We start from the raw sequence: 23460 nt of genomic DNA on the forward strand, positions 1-23460 counted from the left end.
TCCATATTTAATGAAACCAGGCATTCTACTGGAAGATTTAGAAGTTCAGTCTTAAAGCACCTGTGCTTTCCAATTTGCTAACTCCATCATTTGTACATGATTTTTGCCAGCAGACCGCTTTAAAAATTTTCTTGGTAACATAAAATTGATGCATAAAATAGTGCCTATCTGTCTAGTGGTGCTGATGTGTGTTCAGTCCCCACCTCCATGTTTCTGTGGAATGTGTGTTTGTGTGTAGGAACATCTTATTGCTCTCTTTCTGCATTACATGGTGCAGATATGCAGGATGGCTCTTGCATTCCTGCATTGTTTCCCCAAAACCAAAAAAACACCTCTTGGCAAGTTTAATCCCCATGTCCAGAGCTACCCTTGCTCTCAGAGAAGGCTGAGCCATCAAGTCTTTGCTGAAAGAAAGCACCTGTGAGACTTTCTTTTGCTGTTCTTTTGGGTTTTTTGTAGCTTTGGGCAAGCTGTTGATTCACCTTTATCACTTTCACAGAATCAGTGTTAACTGTGCCTTTGCATCCCTGACTCATGGGACTCCTTTGCTAATGTTCAACTTGTGCCTTGTTGATATTAAGCATTAATGCAGGTGTTTAGCAGCATATAAGGATGAAGGTTTGGCTCATTTTTTGAGTCTATGCATGGATCTCTCTCTGGATAAAATTGTTCCATTCTCATGGGAAAGAAGTGGGAAGAGGGTTCAGGTTTCTTCCTAGTGGCTTTTTCTGCTGACTTTTCCAACAAGAAATGTCTCTAAACAGGATGTCCAAGAGGGAACTCTCCAGCAATTTCTAGCTCATCAGGGATTCTTTTTTTGTTTTCACTTGCTTAATTTTTTTTTTTTTTTTTGGTGAATCCTTTCTCTCCCAGCTCCCACTGCTCCTCTGCTCTGCTCTCCTGCTCCGTTCAGCTCCTTGCAGCTGTGCAGATCTGCTCTGCTCCCTGCAGCTGTGTCTCTCCTGCCTTGGATGCCTCAAGCAGTTGGTAGGGAATGATGCAGGGTATCATGGGGGCTATAAGGAAAACAGATGTGCTGCTTTACCCCACCAAAAAGGGCCCCCCGATCTGTCAAGGCCAATTTTATTGGCTTCTGCAAGTTTTTGTCAGGTAAATGCAGCCCAGCTTGTTGTTTGCGTGTGTTTGTACATGCTGTTCCTATTTACTGCCTTATCCTTGGGTATGGGAGCCAAAGTAAATCATGGAATTTCACTGATGTGCTTGCAAGTTAATGAAATTCTTAGTTAAAAATCGCGTGGCAGTAAATTAATGTAGATCATATGCTGTGACTTTTTTTGGAGGAGAACTGAGGCTCTAGACTGTAGTCTTCAAAATACCTTGAAATTTTCAGCTTCCATATTGAAATATACGTGTAAAGTATAGAAATAACAATGTTTATCCTATCCCAATTGGCATTTTGCTGTAAAATGGTGACAACTCCTGTGAGAGAGGCGCCTTCTTCTTACAGCCCTTTATTTATAGTCAATTAATTAAACCTGGTAAATATGGCTGTGTCTGAGCGAACTAAAATATGAACTTAAACTTCAGTGGAAAAACATTATAATAAAGATGTCACATCATATTGAAAGATTGCTAATAGCAGAGCAGTGATTTACAAGGTAAAGCTGATAGAGCTGCACTGGAGGCTGTGACTCACAAATGAGAATTTTGGTGCTGTGCCAGCTCCTCTCGAGCGTGCAGCAGTGTTCTCATAAATGTCAGTACACCAAAGCTGGTGACTTACACAGTTTTTAAAAATAATTTAACTGAAGTGTTTAACAAACCTCTTACTAGGTTAATAATTTTGTCCTGTTGATACATGATATTGATTGATTTTTCTGGCAAAATGATCTTGCTTCCAGCATTTGGGGGGTTCTTTATTCCTTTAAGTTTCCCATGCCTTGGGCATATGTAGTAATAGTTTTCCAGAAATTCCTGAATATTCATGTTATGGTTTGTAGCTCATTTGTATTCAGGGGTTTGTGTGTCCCACATGAGCACACTGTAATGGCAGTGGTTTAGACTCTGGTGGGTAATATCACCCTGGAAGAATGTGATCTCTCCTTGAACCATCCCACACAGCCACAGCCTTGGCTCCAGGAGCACTGATCTGGTCAAGCTCATTAAAACCCCCTCAGCACAAAGCACTGGCCCCTCCAGACAGCAAGGCACAAGAATTAAAAAAAAATATAATAGCAGGTTTTGCTGATGCTTGAGCATGATTGGCAGCAGCCACAAGGCCTGTGTCCTGTGCCACCATCCCCAGCACCTGCCCAGGCAACCTTTTTGTGATGCCAATCAGTCAAACCCCAGCTCCATTTCTATAGGTTTCATTAAAAGGGAAAGAAAGAAGAGCTACTTACTCTGTGCAGAGTATATTATTGATATGCTGATTAAGCATAATGCAAATGATCATTAACAGTAATTCACATAAATTGCAGCAGCACAGATGTTGGGGGCTGGGAGGATAAAGCAAGTCACTTTAATAATATACAATAGAAATGTGATGGATAATTCATACAGGACAAAAGGAGTACAGTCTAAACACTGCTCTGCATATTCATGGGAGGGATTGTATTGGTTTCAGCATCATTTTTTTTAGGGAGAGAGATGTATCTGACTCCTGCCCCATGTCTTTTTTCTTGTGAAGTTTGGAAAAAAAATAAATATATTCGTGACATAATCTCAATCCAGCGTTCTGCAGTCACGCAGCTTGTGACTCAGTCTTTACATGTTCATTAGTCAAATTTATGGACTTGAGATTTTTAGTCATGTTTTTTTCATGTAGTCAGTAGAAAAGTAACAGAGAAATTACTCTTATCTTGTTTTGTTTGTAGCTAGAGAAGGGAATGCTGTGGCATTTTTTTACTGTCATGTAGAAGATAATTGTTAAAAAAAGAAACCAAACCAAGTCAGGAAAGACAAACCACAACAGAAACAACTCTAGCAAAAAAAAAAAATAATACCCAACCTCAGTGATTTCTGTACATGGCTACAGTTAGTAAAATGCAGGCAAAATTTAAAAGACTGATTGGAAAAATAACAATTCTGTCTTTGATCTTGACAGCTTTTAAAATCCTTGATATTCTTCAGAACCATTACATTTCTTTGAGAGCTGGCCATCCTCAGTACCTTAAACTTTTGGGCACTTAATTTGAAATCTGGTGTGGATAACCTGGCTTTTTCTTAGTGGTCACTCTGATGGTCATTTGAACAAATTGAGCTGATCATTCCAGTAATGGGAGCTGATTCATCAGTAATTGAGGAGAGAAGGGCAGCATTCCCTGCTCCTGTAATAGCTGGGGTTCTGCTGGGCAGGCTAGAGCTTGTGTGACTGAGATTAATGAGAGTTTTTCCATCAAAATTAGGTAAAAAAAAAAAAATCCAAGCAAAAGGGAGAAAAATGCCTCCTTTCTTATATTTCAAAAGCCTGAAAGTAGTTTGTCACATTAGCCTGCCTTGCTGCCTACCCAGGCTGCTGGCAGCCTCCTTGGTTGCATTTGTTCTGCTTTCAGTGCTTGGCTAATGTGTGGCCCTGTAAAAACTTCTGGGTCTTTTCTTTTTGTGGGATATCATGGACAGAGTGACTTCAGAAGAGCCTTACATGAACATTTGATGTGCCTTGTGACCAGGTGAAGGTAGAGGAGAATTTGTGCAGGTACATCCTGGCTCTGATGAGGGTGCACTCAAATAAATGCTGTTCAAGAATCACTTTCTCAGGCCACTGTGACTGGAAAGTTTCTCTGTTAAGGCAGAAGACATTTTGAAGATTAACAATATTTCCACAAGATTTGTTTTCCTGCAGCTTTGTGTCTTGCTGTTAATTGCATCCTGTTCTGTGGAAGGTTTGGATTTATTTATTTTTTTTAGTAGGTCCTTAATGCTGGTGGGTTTCCTTGTGTCGTGCTTCAGCCTTCCTCTCAGCTGGGCACGTTCAAAGTTTTTCTTCTTTGCACAAGTCTCACATTTTCACACCACTGTGGAATCTTAGGGCAGCTGAGCTGCCAAAAACCCTCAAAACTGGACAACAAAAATAGAAAAATTAATCAAATGCTTCATTTTGTTTTTTTTTTTTGATGCTGATTGACATCTTAGTTTGTGTTCACTTTTTGCCTGACACCAAACTTGACAATTTCTAAGCAGTGCTGTATATAAAGTGGGCAGTGTTGCTGGAATTACTAAGTGGTTGTGAAAATGAGTGTCAGAGTGAACCCAGTGATATCAAACAATTGGTATGAGACAAAAGACTGAAACTTGAAGATACCTTTGTAAAATAAAAAATGAACTCCTTGTTTTAAAAATGAAAACAATATACTTTCTTTTTCCTATCCATTAGCAGTGGAATTTCCTTAGTACTTCTCAAAACAATGAGTTCTGTTAAAATCAAGATTTATCTGTTTTGCCTGAGCTCTGGTCTCCTTGCAAGCTCATACTGTTACCCTGCCTTCCACAATTTGTGTGTCATGTCTGAAATGCAGGCAGCCTGTTGTGATGATTGCAAGTCAAATGAACCACTTGGGATTCTGGTTTTGTGATTCACAGACTTTGTTTCATCTTACAGAGAGTGGCTGATTGGGAAAATAATTTTTTTTTTGTTGTTAGTATGCTCATTTTTTTCCACTTCAGTATGTGCTTTTGGGGTGCACTTGTCAAAATAGTGAAAATTTTAAAAAACAAAAGCTTTCATAAGTTTTTCCTTTTACCTTCAGTTTTCTATAATCAAACATGTACAGTTTCTCATTTTTAGAATTCTTGTTTTCTTCCTGCTGGAATAAAACTCTCTGAATGTTCTGCTGTAAAGTGAATGATTTTGCTTTGGAGAGGGACAATTAAAATTCTTCCTGATTTTTTATTTTTTTTAAAGTCTCTTCACACTCAGAGCCTTGAATCCGAATGCAATGGTGGTTTCTTCAGTTTGTGAGTGCTGCTTTTACATAAAATCTGAATAAGTAAAAAGAAAATTATTTGCATTGTGTTTTTTTCCCTTTTCTGATAGATCTTTCTTGTAGCAATTTAAAGCTATGAGATAGGCCAGATAAAGATGTTAATTCTGTGAATATTGTTGTATTCATGACTGATTTTGAATAAATGTGAGTTTTGTTGGTATTTTCAGAAGCAGTGTATAAGTAGTCAATGACAGTATTTTTGGTGTATTTTAGCTGGTTTTGTCTTGTGTTTCATCTGTGCACTGTCTTCTGCTTTTACTACTTCTTTAAAAGGGAAGTTGAAATAAAAAAAATTAAGTGGGGTTGACTAAAGAAATAAGGGAAATGGTTTGGGAGAAGAAAAAAAGAGATTAAACATATTACTTCAGAATTTTATGCATCCCTGGTCTTGTTAGGGATTGTTACCAGAGAAAAATGCCTTTTTAAAATGTAGAGCACTGTAATATTATTAAGATTTTTTTTTTTTATATATATAATTGTAGTCTGCATTACACTCACTTGAAAAATTCAATGTGATCACAATGGTGCTGTGCTTTGGCATGTTTTTAAAACAACTTTTAATCTGATCTAAAGTGGAAATTGTGCTGGTTTCAGTGATTATTATTAAGAGAGGGAGGCTTTTCTTTTTTTCTACTTTTTTTTGCTATGTTACTTCACATGAAGACATTTCTATTAAAAATAATTATAACAACAAGAAGAAAAAGTACAATAAGGGCAATGTCCTTATACCATATTTTATAGTGAAAAATTATGGACACACTCCCTGTATTTAATTAGCCTCATCAGCCCTTTTATTTACTGGTAAAAATGTTGCTGAATGTTGCATATCAGTTTTCTGTGGTTTCAAATGAAAAAAAAAAAAAAAAAAAAAAAAAAAAAAGCAAGTTTTGGCTTTTGTTCCAAGAGTTAAATAAAGATCTTATTTAAAATTGGAAATGCAGGTACTTCAGCTTCCAGTTTTCCCTTTTAATTTCGAAGTTTAGCAGCAGCATCATTCTCCTCATGGACAGAATTTTATTTCTGTCAGCACAAATCCAGGCCATTTGTGAGGTTCTCATCACCACGAGGTATTTCTCATTTTGTAAAGAAACGCTTACTTCATAATTTCATTCTTTCGTGCTGAATTTATTTGCATAAACCAGAACAGAACAAAGCAAATGCAGGAACTGTCATGAAATGCAATATTATTTATCACAGGCCACACTGAGTCGGCTTGGGGAGTGTTTTTATAACACCAAATCCACCAGACAAGCAACTCCCATCCCCATTTAAAACCACCCATAAATGTTTTCCCCCCGATAGCTTTGCTGTGGTTATATTTACGGTCTCAAAAGCTTGGGTAGGTAGTTTAGTCTGTCTTTTGTTTGTTTTTTCCCGATATCTTGGGGCATTCGGTGTGAGGTGAATGTAGCAGGGTGTTTTCTGCGCAGGGCAGGGGCAGCGCTGCCGGGTTTCCTCTGCCCCAGCCTTTCTGAGCTGCTTGTGAATGAAAGAGCCGCAGGGTTGTGGACATTAATTTCCTCATTTCTGTGATTTATCCGGCTGTTCGCGATCCGGCTGCGGGCGGGGCAGCGCCGGCGGTGCCGGGAGCGGGACATTCCCTGTCAGTGTCCCTGTCAGTGTCCCTGTCCCTGCTCTGGACAGCCTGGGGCACCGCCAGCCCCGGGCACACCGCGGTGATGATGATGATGATGATGATGGTGATGATGGTATGGTGGCAGCATGAAGCGCCTCGCTGCTCCTGCCCTGCGGGATGCGGCCAGGCTCGGTGGGGAGCTGGGACAGGTCCCCATAGCGCCGTGCCCAGGGGGGTGTTGGTGTCCTGCCCTTGAGGGCTCAGTCCGCACAGCCCGGCTTGTCCGAGCCCCATCCCGGCTTGTCCGAGCCCCATCCCGGCTTGTCCGAGCCCCATCCCGGCTTGTCCGAGCCCCATCCCGGCTTGTCCGAGCCCCATCCCTCTTCCCCAGCCCCATCCCGGCTTGTCCGAGCCCCATCCCTCTTCCCCAGCCCCATCCCCGCTCTCTGTCCCCGCGGCAGGGCCCGGGATGCTGTCCCGCACCTCCCCGGTTTTTAGGCTGCTCTGTGTCCGCTGGGATAAACCATCCATCCAGCTGCAGCCGGTGTTTCGGCTCCCGGTGTTCCTGGTTCGGTGTTTGCAGCAGAAGGTGTCACGGTGAAACTCGTGTTTTGTTCTCATTTTCTGTTTTGAATCAGCAGCCAGGCTGGTGGAGGCTGCGAGGTGCGGAGGGTGCAGATACCATCTGACACGTAATAAGGTGATGACATCTCCGAGTTTCACCCCCTGACATCTGGCCACTTTAATCTGTGGGTTGGTTTGTCCTGCTTGCTGCCATTTCCCAAACTTAGTTTCAGCTGTTGGGTTTCCAGGAGCCCCGAAGGGCAGCAGAGGGGTTGGATGCTGGTTGTCAGCACAGCACGGGGATGGATGCGAGCTGTGCTGCCCTGGGGTTTGTGATCCTGCACTACACAAAGAGGAGCAGTCAACACCATCCTTCCTCAAGAGCCTGACAATTGATTTTAGTTGGGCTCTGGGGGGGAAAAAAATATTGAATTGCTTGGTGTTTGTGTTTTTAAACAAAATAAAAGCCTAACCCCAAAGTGAATCTCTTAGTTGTAGAGGAAAGTTTCTGTTTGCAGCAGCTGAAATTTAACTTGGATGTCTAGATTTGTATGCTGGACTTTCTGAGAAGAAAGGTAGGAATTAGTATCCTATATCAGTTGTTTATCTTTGAATGTTAAAGGTAGATTTTGACCACTAATCCTTTAATTAGTGCCTGTTCAGACTTCATTGATATCAACAAAAGCAGTGTGGTGAATTAAGTTGGTTTAAGTTAATTCACCCAAAAGTTATAACTGATGGAAGAGGGTGAGTGTTGGTTATGACTCAGGCTGCAGAATGGCATAAATCAGAATCTACTTTTCACTTGGAATCTTCATTAAAATGTGCTGAAATGTGTCTTATTTTCAGAGGTATAGATTACAGAGACAAATTAAAATGTTGTTTAGGAGAGTTCCAAGAGGCCATTTATTCCATCCAGTCTCCTGCTTGGTGCAGGATTATTGCTAAGGGTTCTACCAGGTCAGCAGCTTTGGTTTTGGATAGTGGAATCTGAGGCTGGAGATAAAACAGCCCCTCCAGACAGCCTGTTTCAGTGCTTCTAGTGGGTAGAATTCTGCCAGATACCTAACCTGAATTTCTCAAGACACATTTTGTGGCTGCTTTCTCTTCTTACACCATCTGCTGTTACTGAGGAGACTTTGTGTTAACTCCCTTTCAAGTTGTTGCAGGCTGTAATGAGATCATTCCTTGGCTTTTTTTCTTTTTACAAGACTGAACAATCCCTGTGTCTTTATATTTGTCCTCTAACTTGGTATTGAACAATCCTATCAAGTGTGATGCCCTATCACTGCCATCCTGACTTCCTTAATGTGGAAAACCTTTAGTAGGATGGTGGAAAAACATCCAAGAATGGGATGAAGTAAGGATGTAGGTGCTTTATCTGTGTAAGTGATTTAGTGTTTCAGTCTAGAAACACCTCACAGCAGCACTGCAGTTTAGTTTGCATTCCTTTTACAACCCAGGGATTTAACAAGTATAAGCCAAATGGGTTCTGGAGGGATTTCTTGAAAAGAAAGATAACAGCATAGTGTGGCTTATTTCTTCACAGCTCCTAAAAATGAGAAGTCTGCTTTAAACTAACTTGTGATCAAAAGCCCTTATAGTAGGAGACATGTTTCTCTAAAATCAAGACCTTTCCCAATCTTAATATCTCTTTCCATGATAGCAGAAAATCTTAAGAATTTTCTGCTCAGAGGGGAGATTTTGTCTTTTTAAGATTCAGTAAGAGAAGTGTTTTTTTGAAATTTAGTGTTTTGGGGTTTATTTGTTTGTTTGGGTTGGGGTGGGTTCATTTGTTTGGATTTTTGTTTGTGGGGGTTTTGTTTGTTAAAAAAACCAAACGTTTTCTGTGGGTAAACAGGATTCAAAAAAAGGATAAAAGAGCTGAGGCAATAATGGCAGCTGAACTGAAGGTGGGAGCTCAGGATATTATGACATGAAATATTCAGGTCTGTGTGGAGAGATGTCAGGTGTGAGGGTGAGTGAAAAATCAAAGAGTAGAGTGAAATCTCCAGAAATCAACTTGAATTTAAATTGCTTATGGAGCTGTTTCTGCTGCCTTCCATCTGGAAGCTTGGAGCTTCTTTCCCAAGTGACAGTAGGGAATAAAGATGCCACAACAACCTTCATGTTCCAGACAAAAGACAGGACCCTTTGGCTTCTTGAGAGGGAGAGAGCTTGGGTTAACTCCTGGTTTCCCTGAGACTCTGCCTTCCTATTTCAGAGGTTGATTCAGTGACATTTGTGCCTGTCACCTGTTCAAAACTCTGCCTTTGTGCACCTCTGTGAACGCTTACCCAGCGTCCAAACAAACAGGATTCTCACTTTTCTGCTTTTCACGAGAATTAAAATCCCAACCAGAGCTTCAGAAGTTAATTTTCTCCCCGCCTGTGTAGTTTGATCCATCGTGTGCAGTGCATTCCATCAGACTTAAGGGATGTGTAACCTGGCAAAGCAAACACTGCTACTGGAACTTGAGCGTTTATGTTCCCTGATATCCTTGTGTTACCTGTTTAACTTTCACTAATATTTCTGTGACACTTTATTAATAAACATCATGTAGCCCTGATGGTAATTTAATTTTACTTTGAAACCTGGTAATAAATGTTTGAACTGAAGAGCATTTCTGTGGAAGTGTTTTAGCCTGAAGAAATGTTTAGAGGAGAAGCTGAGCTGCACTTGTGCTGATGGCACCGTAATTCAGCAGTGTATATTCAGAAGTAAATGGTTTTCAGATTAGAACATCCTCTTACAATGAAAATATCCAGAGGGTGAATGTTAATCAGATCTTGGAGAAAAGTGCTGTGTGCATGAAGGACAGGCAGAGGTGGTGAGGTAATGCACAAAATAAATGTGCAGCCCAGGTGGAAACTTTCTTTTCACCATGGGATTGATTTGCCAGGACCACAGTAGTCCTGAATTGTTACTGCTGTAGACTGGGAACTAACTGGAGTATTTAAAAATACTAAAGGCAGGTGTTGGTTTTAAAGCACAGAGGGTGGGGTGGGATGGGCAAATCTGGGGACAAACCCCTTACTGAACATCAGCATGCCACGTTTTTAATTTGAATAATGTTCTAAGAGAAAGTTGTGCCTTGTCTATTCTTGTGCTGCAGCAAGGGAAGGATGCAATGTGGGCTACACCACTGAATTCCTGAAGAGTTTGGGATTTTTGTATTAAAGTATGGATAAAGAAAATGGAAGCAGAAGCAGAGAGAATGGAAAACGTTTTAAAAATAGTAAATGCTGAATGTTGTTCTTAAGATTTTAGGAAAACTGACATATCTTGCACGCTAAATTTTGAAAATTCAGTTGTTGTGTGTGACTGGACTATTGCAATGTCTTGATTTAGAAGGTGGAGGGCAGCATTAAACCCACAGAGCTTATTTGCTGGGGTAAACCACTCTTAACTGAGACACAAAGTGAAAGGTCTGCAATCTGCTACATGGGCTGAAATGTGGTGACTTTGAAGACAGACCAAAGAAAATACAAAAAGTTTTACTTGACTCAGAGTTGTGTTTTAATCTGAAGAATGGCATGTTCTGATATAGAAGGTGTAAAAGAGCAATATAATCTGTTATTCAGTATGGAATTTGCATTAAATATTTAATTGTTTGTGTTTATGTCCTTTAAAGATAAAGAGGATTCAGCAGTGGAGCAAGGAAGTGTCTGAACTGAAGGTTCATTATTCTTGTAATGCTGATGTACAAAGATTTTGCAGGGCTGTATCTTCCACCTTTATATTTAACATAAAATGTACATTTAATTGCCTCTGACATGTTTGGAAGGGAACTTTTTAAAACCATATGCCTTTTAAGTGGTGCATGGTAGAGATATTTACAAACACTGGCCAAATGTGATGTAGGTTTGTTTAACCTGCTTCCCTAGTTGAGTTCAAGGCAGTGCTGTGACCTAATGTAAACAAGTTTTGTCATGGCCACTTGCAATGTGTTGTATTTAGGAATCAAGTTCATTTAGTAACTTATGGCAGGGTTTTATTTCTCTTTGTCTATGCCTTGTTCCTATTCAAAGTGGAATTGTGCTGAATTTCCATTGCAACTAAGAGAAAAAGATTATTTCATGTAGGTAATGCTCCTGCACTGAACATAACAAAGAGTTGAGTTAATGTAAAGGTTTTGTGATTTGGGTTTTTTTTTCTTCTCTCTGGCATCCTTAAAGTGAGTAATGCTTTGTAAATGCATGAACCAAAATGAATATAAATTATATTTTGGCATCACGTTCTGTGCCAGACATTGTGGAACAAAGTCATGGCTGGAAAGGACAGAGGTGGAGTGAGTGTCTGAAGGGGAATTATTGGTTCAATGTGACCATAAATGCCTTTGTTGTGAAGAGAAAATGAATGCAGATTTGTAATAAGTAACTCTGATGGCTGGTGTGAGCAATGGATATGGTATTCTGGGCAACTGGAAAGGTTATGGAATAGCTAATGGCATTATTAAAATGACAATAAAGTAAGAATGCCAAAAGGTCAAAATAAATAATAAAGATATATTGTATTATCTGAGAGAGAATGGGCAGATAAAAAGAAGAAAAAGTGAAGAATCTTAGAAGTTGCCCAGAATAATTGGATTAATGTGGAGTTTGCATAAAACCAAAATTAGGTTAAAAACATTGTTTGAGTGTCCACAAATCTCTAAAAATGTGTAAATGAAGAATAATGCAAGAAAGATGGTATTGGGATAACTGACAGGGAATAGTTTAAAATTTGGGTTTTTTTGTGCCACTTGACATTTTGTGCACTGAAATGAACAGGAATATAGGGAAAAACAGGAGATCACAATATAATAGGTATGAAAAAGGAGCAAAAGAAGATGGAACTGAGGAAGAGGTCAAGAAGAAATTCAGGAAGAAGGAGAAAAGAAAAAATGAAGGATGAAATCTTTAAAATACATAATCATGTATGAACAAGCTGCAAACTGAGAAAGAGACATGCATGGATTATAGGTTATTTTTTTCCCCTCTTGTTTATTTAACCAAGAAGAGAATTCATGTTTGCTTCATGCTCTGGGGTCTGTATGGTCCTTTCTCTCCAGGTGAGTCCCTGAAGCAGTGACTCCTTCCATAGAAGCATCTCCCTTTTTTCTTTTCCTTTTTTTTTTTTTAAGTCTCTTTTTCAGTGGTTCAGCAGGTACCTTAATGGGTAAAATAAATTCAGAGTCCAAATAAGTTCCAAGATATTACAGTATGAATCAAAATTCTAATAATTTTTGCCTACAATTTTAGGAACAGAGTAGAAGTTCTCTGTGGTCTTTTTTTTTTTTTTTTTTTTTCCTATGAAGGTCACACAAATGCAAATATCTTTACAGCCATGCACATGCTCACTCTTGCCTGATAAAGAAGTTGAAAAAGAAAAAGCTCTACAAATTTATATACATTTAATATGCAGCCTTTGCTGTTCATAAAAACATATTTTGTAGACTTACAGTAGATATTTATTATCTCTGAGTTGCATTAGGTCCTAAAACTTAAAGGTTTTTTTATCATTCCTGCTGTACAAATCTTGTCTTTTCTTCTTGCAAACAAGTTGTTGTTTTTTAGTGTTTGCATGATGATTTCAAAGGACTCATCCAAAAGAAACCTGTATTTATTAAACTAGAACTGCTGCTGCTATATCAGAGCAGCCAAATGCAGTGTATGTAAACTGAGGGAAACACTTGTGGAAATCAGATTTTTATTTTACTGGAAGTTAAAGAAACCCCAACCACTCCCAGATCAAAGCCATGCCATTCCCAAAGAAAGCAGCCAGTATTAAAAGAATTCAGTTTAATTCAAATGAAGGCTACAGACCAGATCATTGTATTGATATCAGGCCCTTTGTGATTGATGGTACAAGAGTGAATAAGAAACTAATTTGATAGTCATTGATTTTGTACTGCAGTGTATTGACAATGTGCAATGTGATATCTGCCTGACACAACTTGACTACTTTCTTATTGCTCTTAAAGGTTATTCTTTTATTTCTCTATTTTTTACCTTTTAATTAATAGGAAGAAATGAACATTCCAACCTTTCTGTTTTGAGCAACTCATTTGGTTTGGCCTGGACCACTTTCCTCCTTTGGAGAAATTATGTCTTAATTAAATCTCTTGCTTTCAAAGTTTCCATAACAAAATAAGATTTAAGGGATGGCTACATGTACAAAAGTTTTACTGGGTATGAAGAGTTAAAGTCTAGGTGATAATTTCATCTACCTTCTATAATTTAATTTTTTCCTATGTCTTCTTTAAACTCTATTGCCTTTATTCCAGAACTCTGGATAGTTTCAGACAGTTTCTTTGAAAAGTCATCAAACCACATAAATAGAATTTATTGTATAAACTTTGGAACTTAGAAAGCATTTGGGCATTAATACTGAGGGCAATCTCAGTTTTTGGTGATATTACCTCTGGCTTTATGTGCTTGTAGGTATAGGAAGTTTAAGAGTGTGCCATAGAATTTGCATAGAGTGGAATATTGGGACAGGTGGAGGCTGGAGACATGAAAAATAAAAATTGTAATTTTAGCAGCTGGAAGTGTACTGGAATTGACCCAAGCTAGAGTTTCAGTTTAGTAAATACAATTGTTTGAATTTGGTGGAATTATCTGAGGAAAGAGCTGGGAAAAGGTGCAAAAATTGAACATTTCAGTCAGCGAGCTGGATCATTTTAGAAAAAACTGTATTTTAACACAGAGGAATACTGTGGTTTTATAAATGTTATTATGTAACACCTCAAGAAAAAATAAGTTAAATTTTATTCTTATTTGTGGCATAGGATCTATAGGCCATGATGTGTTTATGACTGATATATTTATCAGCTGTAACAATGTCACATCACATTTTTGAATTTTAGCATTTTAATTACACAAATTTGACTTGAATTGCTTATGCATTTCCTCTAATGATTAAGTCAATGTATATCATAAATCAGAGGAAATCAGACAAGGAATCATCTTTGGTGTTGTGTCTTTTATGACTTAGAGTTTGAGACTAAAATAATTTTATTCTGTTTTTAAATTTGCATGACCCAGATGTTACTTCTGTGTTGAGAACAAGTGGGAGCCTCCCTAGAATATTTTTGTCAGAACAAAATAGTCGTGGTTGTATTTCAATCATTTCTGTAGCTGGTAAAGTTCATATCATTTGAAAAATTTATGGAAAATATATTACAGGGGAGAACTGCAGCATGATAAGACAACAGGGCTGGAATTACATTTTCCAGCCCTTCCTAGAAGAGAGAATTGCTCTCTGCTGTCCTGCTATGAAAAAGAACAGCTGGGTGGGGTGAGGGGATGCTCTGCATGTTTCTTTCACCCTGAATTTCTGTTTCCCTGTCTGTAATTGACACTACAGTGCACAGCATCTCTGAATTTGTTCCACTTTGTCATAAATACCTGACACTTCATTGTCCTGTGGTGGTTTTTAGCCTTCTTCTGCAAGTGCAGTGAATAGGATTTTGTCTTTTTTCTTTTTCTCTAGATGGTGTTTTGCTCAAAGCAGATGTTTTATGACAAATAATTTGAGGGTGTAACGTGGAAGAGAGATATGAAATTAAGCTGCTTGAGTGCAGCATTGTCTGTAAAAAAAAAAATAGAGGCATGTGGAAGAAAAATAATGCAACAGTATCACTGTAATTCTAGTTGGAAAAATGAGTATGTTTATTTTGATGAAATTTACTGAGAGAAACTTATCTAAGATGGCTGTGATGTTACAGTGCAGTTTGTAGTATAATCCATTGTATTAATTTGTTTTGTGGTAAGATTTCATTAGTTTCTAAGCAATATCTGGATGTTGTTTAGCTATTAGTTTTAATTGTTGTGAAAACTTTGCTCATAACAAAGCTTTTGAGTTGTTCATAATAAAAATAAAAACACTTCTGCTTTGAGGAGCATTTAGCAATCCATGAACCCCTTAGAACAAACACAGATGGGTAAATAACAAACTTCAGAGGCAGAAGGTCCAGGCAGTGAACTGACCCCAAGGAAGTTGGACACAGAATTGAGATGAGACATTGCTGTCATTTCTTCTTCTCCTGTTTGGGAAACACAGTAAACACCAGTTTAGGAGGTGTTTGCTTGCTTTGTTTTCAGCCAGAAGTCTGGTGCTGATGCAGAATTGTGTGTGTCAGCTTCAGAGCTGATCACACTGTCTATAATTCATTAATATTTTAAGAACATCTGATTTTAATAGCAGAGCTATTTTACAACTAATGTTTTAAGAAGCTGTCCAGAAGACAGCTTGACTTCATCTTTCTCTGTGTGTGTTTTCTTTTTAATAACATTTTACATTTTAACTTTTATTTTTAAGGCTCTGCTCTGATATTTTTTGCTGTCTTGATTAAGACAAGTCACAAAAGATCACATATTCTTAGCTCCAAAGGGTTCAGAACTTGGCTGGTCTGGTTCCTTCATGTCTTGCACTGTTTGCTGAGCAGTGGAGTATTTTTGTCCCTGATCTTTGGGTGCCTGAATGGAGGAATTTGTAGATGGTATTTCATGAGCAAGCAGCACTTTAATTTTATATTAATTCCTCTATCTACTGTACTGTTAGACATTTTCTGTTGTCTCAAAATGCAGCATGTGCTGTGTTCCCAAACTGGAGAGTGCTTAGCAACTATCAGTGGTACATACCCCTTTTTTTATGAGATACATGTTTCTTCCACTGGAAATATTCAGGGTGGGTTTTGCTTTTTTTGTTTTTTTATTTTTTTTCAGCTGTGTTTTTATTTTAAACCTGTAATTTGAATAGTTAAAGCAGCACAAAAACATAGGAGGTTCATTCATTACAATGAATGGAATAGGCTCTGGTTCTGCAAAATCATCTGCATTTTGGATCCTGTTGGAATTAATGAGTTTGCTATCTGTAAAATGAAACAGACTCTTCTGAATTTGGGGGAGCAAGTGTTTTATCAATTTCTACTGGTTTTTGTTAGAAAAGTCAGTGTTGTGAAAGTTCTCTTCTTGCCTTGAGGAGTCAGAACTGTAATAGGGAAAGTTTTAAGGACTGAAACAGCTTTAGATTTGGAACATCAAGATTTACTTTGAGGTTGAAGAATTGTGCTTTTCTAAGAACCTTTCCAGCAGTCTCTTAAAGTGAGGTTGCTGACCTTGTCTCTGAAGGTTTTCCTGTTAGCAAACTTCTTGTCAGGCTGTGAAACACAAAGACATAGTTAAAAAAGAAGGAACCTTGTTGACATTTTATTGGGAATTTTTAAAGCATCAGAAAACTTTTAATAGGTAGGTTAAATGTGGGCATTGTATTAGCAAAAAAAAAAAAAAAAAAGTAATCTTGAACTAATTTAAAGTCCACAATTAGCCAGGATCACAGGTGGCAAGAAGAAGTTTTAATGATAGCCTGGCCCAGGCCTTGAGGTAAATGATGCATAATTATTCATAACTGCTATTTTTGGCTTGCTTGCATTTGTCCTAGACCTCTGCCTGAGGAAACAATTTGAAATAATTAGTGTGCTAGTGCACTGACAATGATGAATGAATCAAATGCATCTGGTGCCAAACATGGATCTTGATAAGAAGCAGATAACTTTGGCAACTGTGGACTTTTTGTTTTTAGATTTCTGAGACTGGGAACAGTTTGTTCTTGGTTTTTTTTGGTTTTTTTTTTTTTTAGGCTGACATGTTCAACATAGAAAATTACCACTCAGTGGGCCATGATCAAAGTGCAGTGAGGAATTCCAGCACTGGGAACATGAAGCAGGTCTGCAAACTGTGTGTGCAGCTATTCAGGGCTGAGAAAATGAAGGGGGAATTAAGGTGGAACATGCTGAAAACTCACGTCAGCAGAGCCAAAAGTTGGTGTTTGAGCCAGCAAGATGCACTGCTTGTCTTACACAGGTTGCAGGCACATTTTATGTCAATATTCAGCAGCATAAATGCAGCTGTGTGTCAAGCAGAAATGCTGTGTTCAGATTCCTGCTCTGTAGCTCAGTTAATGCTTCTTTCTTCTGCTTTCTTTCTCTTTTCTGCTCATTTCCATCTGTGGAATTCACTTGATGTGGATTTAGGTGCAGGTGGACGTGAGGCTCTTTGGAAATTAGATGTGTTTAATAAAGAGAGGAAAAATTAATTTTAATTGATATGCACTTATCTTCTGGACTGCTACACATTTTTATCTTGTTGGACTAGTGAAGAAATATTTAGTAATTTTGAATTTGTTCCTAATGGGTTGATTAAAACAGGGCACAAGGTAGTGCTCAGATCAGTGACTCCTTAACTGAGCTGCAGTCTCTCAATCCAGAAATTAATTGGCTTCTACTCACAACCTTGAAATTCTAACATTGTGAGTAAAGTTCTCTGCAACAAATGTGGCTCTAAAGAAAGATTCTTCAGGCTGAAATGCAAGGTATGAATTTAGTGGGAGGGCTGACAGCCTGAGAGTTGATCTGTTTATTCACTTTTGCTTGTGCTTCAGGTAAAATTGCTACAACAAGGGTTTAAATTTTTGAGTTTGTCAACTGCTGCTGCAAGTGCTGTGTTTTAAAGGAATTTTTTGGTGACAGGCATTTTGTGGACCTTAAACTCTGTGCAAACTTCAGTAGAATGCCTATAATAAGTTTCCCAATTTCTAGCTAGTCTTTAACCTTCTGCCTCTATATGTAATTAATGTTTTTCTAGTGATTTTTCCAATGCCAATCCTAATATTGCACCAGAAATTTACACCTTTTTGGGCAGTGAACTCTTAATATGTTGAGGATTCCTTTTAGCCTATCCAAGAAAAAAATACCTCTGTTCCTAAGAGAACTTCTGCTGTGATAATAAATTTTCTTGGTCAAGTATTTTCTTGTAAGCATCTCTCAGGGCTGTGTCCAAATTGCCTAAAATCTGAAGATTTTTGTTTGTTTTTTCTTTCATCTCAGTGATCTCTGGATTTGCTGGTATTAATGGTATTGGCTATGTTCAGAGCCCTTAGTCCAGAAAATTTTTAAAAAGAATCAATTCAAATATTTCATGCTGACTCACTGCCTATGCACCTTGCAGGTTGTTCACTCAGGCAAAATATTTACCTAGCATGGGTTATTTTTATCTTAAATGCTAGAGATGCCTGAAGGGAAATGGGAAATGAATGAATGCCTGAGCAATTACCTGTGGCCAAAATATGGAATACAGCTTTCAAATTCTCCAGAAGTATCAGAAGCCAGACCAGGGCTTGCCATTCATCAGGATTTCCCACTTTTATTAAACTCCAAGGTTCCTTTAGGAAAGAAGATGTATAATCACTGAATTAGGTGCTATCACCCTGGATTTCCACACCTCAAAGATATTTCAGTGGCTTTGTGGCAAATTAGTTATTTTCTTCATTCCTATTATTTTTTGTTTTGTTTTTGAGGATCTGGTGGGGATGGTTTCTTTCAGTGGGTGCTCCAAACTTTTCAGTGAAGAGTTTGCAGCTCTGGAATCATCCCAACATTTGTTTTTCCACTATGTCAAGAGCTTTTGACCTGTGGGGTAAACCCAACCTCCTGACTTGTCCCTGCTCCCATTTCTGCTGGATGTGGATATTCCATGGGAGATGGGACAAGGGCAGTGTTTCCTTGGAGCTGAAGGTATTAGCTGATAATGGAGCAATTTTCAAATTATGATGATTATTGGAGCACAGGAGGAATTCCTCTTTTCCAAACTGAAAGGTGTCAAATAATTTAAAAATTAGATTGTGAGCTCTTGTGAGTTGTTCAAGCTGCACAGAATCACAAAGCCTGTTCCACAAGTGGCAGAAATAAGTGATTTTCATTTTCCCTAGATTGGCATCCTAACTACAGATTGCCAACAGATGTTCTGTGGCTTCTTTCCTTCAAAGCAGTGCCATCAGTCTAGTGCCTGTTTATTCTGTTAAAATATGGTTCATTTTATTTGCTTTGGGTTTGTAGCAATTCAATTCTGCTGTTCTTTGTCCCAGTCCATACAAAAGAAATATTTAAAAGATTTTTGATCATGGTCAAGTTCCTCTGTGTTCATGCCACCCAAAGAGGTGAGTCCTGGTGAATATTTAAGTTACACAACTGAGGTTTTGAGTATTCTTCCTATGTATTTTTTGTTTTTTGGTTTTTTTTTTTTTCCTCTCATAGCAGTGGTGCTGCAATGATTTGAGAGCTTTGAGCTCCATAGGCCTAATTTGCTTTCTGGAGAAAAGAACTGAATCCTGAGCTCAGGGGAGAGAACTATTTCTTTTTTGCAGCCATTTAGGAAAAATGTAGAATTTTCAATGTAATGAAATAGGAAGCTTTCCAGACTTAAGTAAATAATTTATTCTGGAAAGACTCCTCAATGGTCCTAAAACTAACTGGATTTTTAGGTGCTCATAGGAACAAGAGTAATTTACTCTTTACCTGTAAAATTGCTCTTCACAAATCACTTCAATATTTGATGTGGAGTTTTTTTTGTGATATGAACTAATCAGGGTGAATGGTGTTTTCTGAGGGAAAGAAATGAATGCTCTCATGCTGAGTAAGAGTAAGAAGGTTTGTTTGGGGTTTTTTGGTATGTTTATTGAACAGTATTGCACGTTTTGCAATGGGAAAATACTTTGTAGTAGATTTTCATGTAATTTGGAGCTACTGTTTTTTTGGGGCATTTTGGGGTTTTTTTTGCAGTGTGCTCTTTCCCCATAAAAAACAAACTGAAAATGATAATTTCTCTGAGGCAGCAGGATTGAGCAATGTATTGTTTTTTCCCAGATGGAAGCAGAATGCAAATAAGAAGCTATTTGAGGAGAAAAACACGTTCTTTGAAGTGGATAAACTTATTTATTGTTAGCACCTGAAGCTGTCTCAGGCAGTCTATGGACTGAGCATGATCATAGCTGCCTCAAAGGTTCACTTCTTGTGCATCCAACATTTGCAGAGGGTGGGTTGTGTGGGGAGGGTTAGGTAATAAGATTTTGTTTGGGTTTGGCTTTTTTGTTTTCTGGATTTTGTTGACACCCAGGTAAATAAAATGGAATTATTTAATCTGGTCTTCAAGCCTGGACAACAAAAATCACTCATGTCCTTCCTAAAGCTTTATTGACAGAACAGAGACATCAAATGTGCTGCTTTGACACATTAATTAGTTATAAATAAAAGTTAACCTTTCCTGTGGTCACTTGATTGAAATTGCTGATAATTGCAGGGCTGTTAGGGGTCTGTTTGTGCAGTATTTAAAAAGGGGCTTTGCTGTCCAAGGGAGAAGGCAAATGGTTCCTATCACCTGAGAGCTGCTGAGTTGTGCTTGTCCCACACTCCTCCCCTTAAAAAAAAGGGAAAAAAAGTAAAGATAAACCCAACAGAATGCCACAAGAACTTACCTGAAAGGAAACCAGTTTTTTCTTATTGGAAATAAATGGAATAGTGAGAGTGGACTGGCTCAAAATTAGCATAGGGAATATTTCTTTGCCTGTTTCCTGCATTATGTTACAATGTGTTGTGCTCAGCAGTTCAGGAAGATCAATACATTTTTAATTTCTTTTTAATGACTCCTGAATAATGTATTGTACTCCTACAGGAAAAAAAAAAAAGTAAGAGTTTGGATTGTTTGAAACTTTATGGCTAAGCAAAACAAAAAAAAAATTGCACAGGTTAACTTAAACTGGTATAGCTTCCTGCATCTCAGGGTTTTTTGTATAGATGTTTAACATTGTGCCACATTCAATGTTTTCCTTCCTGGGTGTGTAACAAAGAACCTCACCATTTTTTTTTTTTTCCTAACATACTTTGTTTTTTTGTTTGTAATCAATGAAAGCCAACTATGCTTTCCACTAGATGTTCTTATGATACTTAATTTCAACTTTTCTCCACTACTTCAGTCAAAGGTTGGAATTTCTGTATAGTTTTGATTGTCCTTTTCTTAGCTAAGGTCTCTATTTTCAGAAAATAATGTCATTAAAGGATGACTCAGTCCATTTGTGTGCTCAGACATTTGTATTCAAGTGTTACAGAAAAGTCCACTTGAATTTTCTGGTTTGTAGTTATTTTAAACCAGGACATTACAGATACTGTTTAGTCTAATAAAACATGAACTTCTGTTTTGAAAAATGTTGTATTCTTTCTGCTGTGATAATTCACTGTGGAGAGGCATGGGGCCCTCTCTCTCTCATGTCTGTGCTATAAAATAGCATCTACCATTCAAACAAAACTTTTTATGGGCAGAGATGAGTCATTCTTACATATTCCTATTATACCTTTCACAATGGAATTGGTCCTTCTCAGTACTACCACTTTTCAAGTAATAAAGGTAGCAGTAAAAATACCTTCCTGAACTTGTCTGCTACAAAAAAAAAAAAAAGTGCCATTACCTCACTTTCAGGAATATTAAACTTTTTTTTTTTTTAGGTGACCTACTTTGTAGGTAGATATTTCTGAGAGCTCTTCCTTTTTCCACAGCTAATCTGCCCTTACTGTGTAAATCTCAGTTTACTTGTCATTTGGTGCATCCTAAATGCTTTTAATCCTAACTAAATCTTCAATTTGAAGTTAGTGCTGTATTTTGTGATCATAAACCAGAAACACTTGCATGGATTTTAGGTTGTTTCTCTGACAGGTTTGTTTGATCTCCTCTTTGGATCCCACACGTGCAGTCGCCCTGGAGATGCTGTCATGATTGAATTAACATTATTTAAATAAATGGCTGCTGAGTACAGCCTGGAATAGCTGACAGAATTGGTGGAGACAGAGCTCTTAGGATACAGGCTTCAGGAACAGAAAATGTTCATTGGTCTGAGCAGTCACAGAAGGTGGCTGGGAAAGTGCTTTTATGTAGGAGGGCTTGCACAGGTATTCAGGGCACACTCTGCTCTCTCATGCTTGGCTGGAATGGGAGTTCTCTCATCATAATTTAAAGCAGCAGCTCTGTGACCTGTGTGCATGCACAGCCACTGATTTAACCTTAAATCACCTGCAGGCTGGGGCTGGTGCACTGTGTTTGTGCTGTGCTTGCTGCCACTGCTGCTGAGATGGACAATTTCACCTGCATGGCCAAATGGCTGGTGCTCTCCTGAGAGCTGTAAATTATGCAGGAAAACAACTCCTTGCTGCAGTGTTTAGTGATGCCATTCTGGGAGGGGGAACAAAGAAATTTAATAATTTAAATAGAAGGAAATCATGTGGCTTTTGATGTATCTTTACCAAAGTGATCATCTTTGGGTTGGGTTGTGCTGAGCTGATGATGTGGCACAGGAATCTGGTTTTCCAAGGACAGGTTTTAAGTGTGTTGTTCCTCCAGAACTTTGTCTTTCTCTTGCTGAAGCTCTTGCAGCTGCTCTGAGCCCATTTCTCCAGCCTGGCAAGGTCCCCTGAGCAGCAACACAACCCTCTGGCACCTTGGCCACTCATTCTCCCAGCCCCATCACCCTCACCATGGATGAAGATGTTGGGCAGAACTGGGCTCCAGAAGAGAGCCCAAAAAAGCCAGACTTTGTGATCACAGCCTCCTGAGCTTGGCTGTTCAATTTCAGTTCACCAACTTGTGTTTAATCAGATTTTCTGTCAGCATGTTATGGGAGAAAGTGGTGAAACTGTGCTGGCTCTCCCTGATGTTTTCCTTGTCCTTTGTGTGCTTGGAAATGATTCCCAGGATTACTTTTTCAATTATCTTTGCAGGGGTGGAGGCTGACCAGACTGTGGCTCCTCAGGATTTCCCTATTTTTTTGAAATTAAGTGTCATAAGAACATCTAGTGGAAAGCATTATTGGCTTTCATTGAGTAAGAAACATCCCTCTTTTCTTGTCCCAGCCTGGAAACTGCATTAACCCTTCATGATTGTTGATCATAACAGCCACTTGTGTGTCTTTATTCAAGGCTGGCTGTTTGGTGTGGTTGTTTCCCTATATTTTTGGTGTGTTTTTGCCAGGTTGACATGCAGATGGATTTTTCCTCATATCAGCTCCCAGTGTGGGCACTTTGGAGCTGCAGCAGGGAGCAGGAGAGAAGGTGGGGGTAGCTCAGAGCAGAACCAGCAGTTAAGCTCTGTAGGACCATGACTTGTGTGATTTCTCTTTTCCATGTGGTGCTTAGAGGTCAAATACACATTTCTGTGCTCTTCACAAAACAAAGACATCACAGAGAGAATTTGAGCCAGGTATTTTGCTTGTGCTGTTTTAATTTGCCTTACCCAGACAGTGGTTATTTCTTAAGGGTGGTGAATTTTAATTTATGCTTTGGAACATCATATTAGGCCATCTTGAGGAATCTAGGCAATTGGAGTGTTGCAAATTGTCACTCTTATTTAAGCTGTCATGTGGAGGTATCCAGTTTGCTGTAGTCAGACTGCAGCTTGGCTCCAACAGCAGGATTATATTGCCTCTGTATTCTGTCACCTTCACAGCCTTCTGATTTAATTAGGAGTTGCCCTCCTAGCTTTTGGAAAGCTGCATGAATTTGCCTCTCTCTGT

General features: G+C 38.6%; 1 protein-coding gene across 2 annotated transcripts in view; it reads left to right on the top strand.

Annotated features, from left to right (window-relative positions):
* Window positions 1–23460, top strand: part of EPHA3 (EPH receptor A3) — a 168185-nt gene that overhangs the window by 16046 nt on the left and 128679 nt on the right. The gene's annotated exons all lie outside the window — the stretch shown is intronic.

This window comes from Erithacus rubecula, assembly GCF_903797595.1.
Source record: "Erithacus rubecula genome assembly, chromosome: 1".
Classification (NCBI taxonomy): domain Eukaryota; kingdom Metazoa; phylum Chordata; class Aves; order Passeriformes; family Muscicapidae; genus Erithacus; species Erithacus rubecula.